This window comes from Plectropomus leopardus, chromosome 14 (assembly GCF_008729295.1).
Source record: "Plectropomus leopardus isolate mb chromosome 14, YSFRI_Pleo_2.0, whole genome shotgun sequence".
NCBI lineage: Eukaryota > Metazoa > Chordata > Actinopteri > Perciformes > Serranidae > Plectropomus > Plectropomus leopardus.
In genome coordinates, this window is record NC_056476.1 from 1,027,610 (window position 1) to 1,033,821 (window position 6,212).

Genomic DNA, 6,212 nt, shown 5'->3' on the forward strand with positions numbered 1-6,212 from the left:
GTGTGTGTGCTAGTGTGTGTGTGTTTGTGTGTTTACATTACAGGCTGTGTGTGTACTGGCTGTATTAGTGAGCTGTGACCAGGTAAAGTACAGAAGACAGAATCAGGACAGTCAACCTGCTGTTATCCCTCAGGACAAAACACACACACACACACACACACACACACACACACACAACACACACACACACACACACACACACACACACACACACACACACACACACACACACACACACACACACACACACACCAGCATCAGAGCAGCAGACTCTCTCTCCTTGTGTGTTGTGGTGCGTTCAGGTACAGTTTGTTTAGTTGTTCTTTGTTGAGTTTCTGACCTCATTCTTCATCTAACTCATCTAAATTTAACCTGCATTTTATTTTGTAAAGTTGATTTAACATTTGAGAACTTCTTAAAAAAAAAAAGCCTGTTTTTATTCCAAACTTGTCAAATACCCCAGTTTGGTTTCTGACGTCAGATGTGGATGCACAATAGCACCTCCCACACATTTGTGCTTTTCTTACTGGTCTGGTTTTGATTATCTTTTTTATTTTGTAGCATGTTGAGCTTCAGCTCTTTGTATGAAAAGTGCTCTATAAATAAAATATATTATTGTTTTTATTTATTATTATTATCATTATTCTTAAGTTAATTTCATAAATGCACAGACTGATGACTGAGATAGAGGAAATCTAGAGGAAAAAAAATGTAGTTAAAAGCCAAGAGAAATTTTTTTGCTTTGTTTATTGTTTTTTTTTTTTTTTGTCTGAAATAAAGTTAGACATTTTAGGTAATATACCTACAAAACCCAGAGAAATACAGTTATTTAATTTAAAAAAATAAATAAATAAATACATATCTATACTGCAGGTTTGTTCTAAAAAGATTTCATGCTGTCACCTAAATTTATTCGAATACAACAAAACAAAAATCCTTCGAAATGCACCGTCACACAGTTCAGTATCCACACACACACACACACACACACACACACACACACACACACACACACACACACACCATCAGCTGTCATCAGTTTCTCTGAGTTGCTGTAAAACACAACAAAAGTCAATAATTCCCCGTCATGTCTCTCTCAAATCCATTTTGGAGGCAGCCTGTCATCTCTGCAGACACGCGTGCCTTTCTATTAAGCCGACCATCAGTCCGTTAAAGATCACACGTCTCTGTTTCCTCATTTCATTGTGTTTTTTTGTCCTCTGTCCTCAGTGAAAGACAGCCGATGACAGAGAAATCATCGTTTGTGTTTTCAGAAGATCAGACTGAAGACAAAACTGAAAGTCTGCGTTCAGCGAGAGATGATTGATGAATAAAAACAAAGACGAGTGTCACCAACTTTTATTTTTACATTTTAAAAGACCATTTACACTTCAGTCCCAAAACCAAAGGCTGCCAGTGTTTTGTCTTTTTATGTGATTAACCCTTTGAAACCTGGATCAAATTATTATGTTTTTTTTTATTTTTTTATTTTTTTTAACTTCTTGATTTCTTCCTGTCAAGAAATATCTCACAACTTGCAAGAAATTACTCATTTGGAAAATTATTTTTGAAAACCAAGAGAAACATTTTTTTTTTTAAAGCTAAACTACATTTAAAATGATCAAAATTATATGTTTGAAATTTTAGAGTATTGTTATAATTTTTAAGCATGTTTTTTTTTTAAAATAAATTTTTTTTTTTTTGTTTTAAATTTTTAGCTAATTTTCAGGTAATTTTTTTGCACTTAAATTTCTCCTTTAAGTGCTCACTGCATTTCCCCATACTTTTTTAAGAAATCAAGCATTTTTTTTTTATCAGCACAAAGATTTAAATGTCGGAGGTTGTTGAAAGTTATATAGATCAAAAGCCTCTTGAGGGATTTTTTGTGATTTGTGATACTGAGCTTACAGGTTCCTTAACTTTATTATTGTCTTTATTATGAAGCACTTTGTAACTTTCTTTAAAGATGTTGTATAAACAAAGGTACTGTTAGCATTATTATCATCATTATTATTATTATTATTATTATTATTATTATTATTATTATCATTTATATTCATCATATATGATTAATTATTCAAATAAACAGTTATTTTTATGTCTTTTAACCTCCTGCAAAGAAACACTTTGGCAGAACGATGTCCTATTTTGTGCTGTAAAGTTTGTAAAGTTTGTAAAGTCTGTAAAGTAAAGAGTTTGCTCACGTTTGATTTAATGACTTCATGTGGCATTTTTTTTTACCTCCAAGTTATTGTAAAACAATAGCTATGATTGTGATTGGGTCTTTATCATAGACTGTATCAATAATAAAGGTTTACTGCAACTATCTAAAGAGGGCAGATCTGCAGCTGCATCCAAGAATCAGACAGACTTCATCAATAAATACAGTCTCAGTCAAACTGAATAACTTAATCAAAGTATAACTGTAGCTCGACTAAAATGTGCACGTAAACGCACCGAGTGAGACGGACAGGTCGGACCAGTCAGACGGACAGACAGGTAAGCAGACGGACAGACAGGTAAGCAGACGGACAGACGCAGACAGCCGCCCACCCTGCTGACCAAACTGACAGCTAAATCTCTCCCCTCTGTAATCTAACTAATAATGTTTCCCTCTTCATATTTTCCCTCTGCCTGCGCTGATGGATGGGGTCAGGCTGCCAGTCCCCCGACTGGGGTCAAAGGTCAAACCGGAGCGGCGGCTCTCTGCTCCGCCACTGTAATGGGAGCTGAAATATTAGTCCTAAACGCCCGCGGACGCCCCGACGCCTCAGCACAGATGATGAATTAACTGCTATGAGGAATTACAGATGGAGCGTTTTGAAGACGCACACGCAGAGTTTCACACACTCGTTTCCTGTACACACACACAAACACACACACTCAATTTCCTCATCTACACACCTCCGTATGCAAATGATTGATAATAGACATCAACTTTATGTCTTCTTTTTTGGCCTTTCCCTCCCTCACACACACACACACACACACACACACTTCCTTACGTATGCTAATGATTGATTGTGGTCTCGGGCTGACGCTGGCATCATCATTGCTTTTATTTATCCGTCCGTCCGCAGCAGCTTTTGGCCTCTCGCCGTCTCGTTTCAAATTGTTTTTTAAATGCATTTTGACGACTGATGTGAAACGCAATCAGGCCAAAACTCTGTGAATCCATATTAAAAAAGCTTGTGCACACACATGCGCGCGCGCGCGCGCACACACACACACACACACACACACACACACAGTTACAATCATCAGGTTGAGGTGATAACTCTCCTCAAACTTTCTATTGATTTTAAAGTATCAGTGAGGTTGTTTTTCTACTCTGCACGACATCAAACTCAATAATTTTTACTTGAATCCTATTTTCAGACTAAAACAACAATGATTGTAAAGTTTGTGTCAAAAAGCGATTTTACCACATCAACGTTGTTTCGGCTGACATGTTAAATTAATTATGTAATTTAGCTACTGTACAGTCACATTTTTGTTAACCCTTTAACACCTGGATCGACAGCGGGTTTCTTGTGCCGCATTCAGACGGCTCTCACAAGCATTTAACCCTTTAAACCCTGAGCAAATATGTTTGATTTCTTTCACAAACATGAGGAAAAAGGCAAAGAGCAATATGTTTGTAATATGTGTCCCACAAACTGCAAGAAATGAGTACATGTAGAGAAGTATTTTGAACTGAAAATTAGGGAAAATATTCCAGAAAACTATATATCTGATTATCATGGTTATTTATTTAGAATGATTTTACAGAATCATTATATTTTTAAGCTTTTCCTCCCCTTTTTTTGTGTGCTAATATTCAGGTAATTTTCTTGCTTATTTCTGAGTCATCTCCTCTTACGTTGCTCTCTGCCCTTTTCCAATGTTTTTGAGAGAAATCAAGCCAATTTGCTCTGGTTGCAAAGGGTTAAATTGCCTTAATGGTGCAGTGTGTCAGATTTGGGGGATTTAGTGCCAGCTTGAACTTCTGGTAAGAATTTATTCAGCTGATTTAAACCAGTAAAAACACTCATTAAAACAGTTTAAACATAAATTCTTGAGTTGTGGCCAAAAACATGTTTACCTTATTTATTTTTATAATTTTAACCCTATTTATTACAATTTTAACCTTATTTATTTATTTCTACCTTTTTTTTTTTTGCATTAAAACCATTTTTTAGCCTTTATTTAACTGTTACTTTGCCAGGTTGGTCCCATTGAGATTAAGAATCTCTTTTTCAAGGGAGGCCTGGCCAAGACAGTCAGCATTTTAACCTCATTTATTTATTTATTTAACCATTTTTAACCTTAGTTATTTATTTCTTCATTTATTTAACCATCTTTAACCTTATTTATTTATTTGTCTAACTTTTATTGCTTTATTTATTTATTTTTGTGCTAAATTTCACGCCATTTTCTTGTTCCTCATAATGTGAAGCTACCATGAAGTCAATCTGCTCAGGATCCAAAGCGTTAAAAATCGGACATGCTGTCGCGTGACTCAGCCTTACCTGCTCACGTGCTGTTGGCTGCGTGGCTGCTCCACAGAAATCCAGCGAATCCATTCAGGCTGAAACCAAGTCAAAGTCCAGCAGCAGCCGGCCTCGCAGCTCCGTCACAGCAGAGGGTTACCCTTCAGAAACCACAGTGTGCAGCACGGACCACCTCAAGACACAGAGAATGATTTCCCGCCTGCAGCTCTGCGGCAGAAACACCAACACTTCCGGCTGCTGATTCAGACGCAGCTTACTGACGCTACAAAGTGTCTGGATGAAGCTGGCAGGATCAAAACAGATAAATCCGACTCAGATGATGAATCCTCTGGGTGTTTCGGCGCCTTTCTGCCACCCTGTTCCGGTTTGAGTTCACAGGTGAGGATGACTGAAGCCTGATCAGGTGGGTGGGGGCGGAGCCAGCTGCATGGTGGGTTTGGTAGTTTTTTCAAGGAAAAGTACCCTGTTCACTTGTAAATGAGCAGAAGGATCCAGCTTTTATGTCTCATTTGTAAAATCATGGATTTAAAATACATCGGCAAGGCAGTTTAACCCTTTAGAGCATGGAGTGACATCAGTTTTGTTTTTGCATTTAAATGCTAAGATTTCTTTTAAAAACACGAGGAAGAAACACAATGATCAACTTTGCAAGTAATGTTCATAAACTTGCCAAAAAAAGAATAATATATTTAATAATTTGTAATATTTACAATTCTTATGATAAGATATTTAAAATGATGTTACAGAAACACACACGTATACACACACACAAAATCTATATATGTGTATATGTGTGTGTGTGTGTGTGTGTGTGTGTGTGTATAGGACTTATTTTATTTTATTAACTAATTTGATGCAGAGAGATTTTAGTTATTCTGTTTATTGTCCTTTTAACTGTTTGCTCAGCACTTTGTGACTTGTTTTGAAAAATGCTTAATAAATAAAGGCATAAAGGCATGGCAGTAACAGTAGCAGTAGCAGTATTCTTTTTTTTATTTATTAAAAACAACACAAAAGTGAATAATAGTGTTGAGCACCTCCAGTAAAGGTTGAGGTCTTTGGGCTTTTGGGGGGAAACACTGTTAAAAAGCTGGATGAGGAGGAAGAAGCTGCAAAGGAAGATGGAGAAAAAATGAAGAAAGAAGGAACTCAAAACTAAAAAACTGATGGTCAAATGATGTGCAGGAACATAAAGTACCTGAATGCATTGCATGCAAAAAAAGACCTGAATATGATCTTTAACCCTTTGAAACCTGGAGCAACATCACTTTTCTTGTTCTGCTTTCAGATGCTTTTCACGAGTATTTTTAAAAAAGGGTCTGCAGTAAAATGTAGCCACAGTAAAGTTATTAATTGTGTTTTCTGTGTCACAGACTGAGTTCTTCTAAATACTAACGTGCTCATCTGCTTCTTCTTGTTGCATTGAGACAGCTGAGGGACGCTGCGTCACACAGGAAGAAATCTCTGAATCAAAGTCACATTTAAAAGTATTTCTGTTATTAGACAGCTGCAGGTCGTCTTTTAAAGCATTTGCATCACAGCTGAATGAAAATGGGACGTGTGTGTCCAAACACACACACACACACACACACACACACACACTGGCAGAGTAAAGCACCTTCTCCTGTCTCTCTCTTTGCTGTAATGATCTTGTTGTAGTGCTGCAGAAAGCCTCTGCAATCCCTCCTTCATTTTACCCTCCTCCTGTCCCTGATGAGC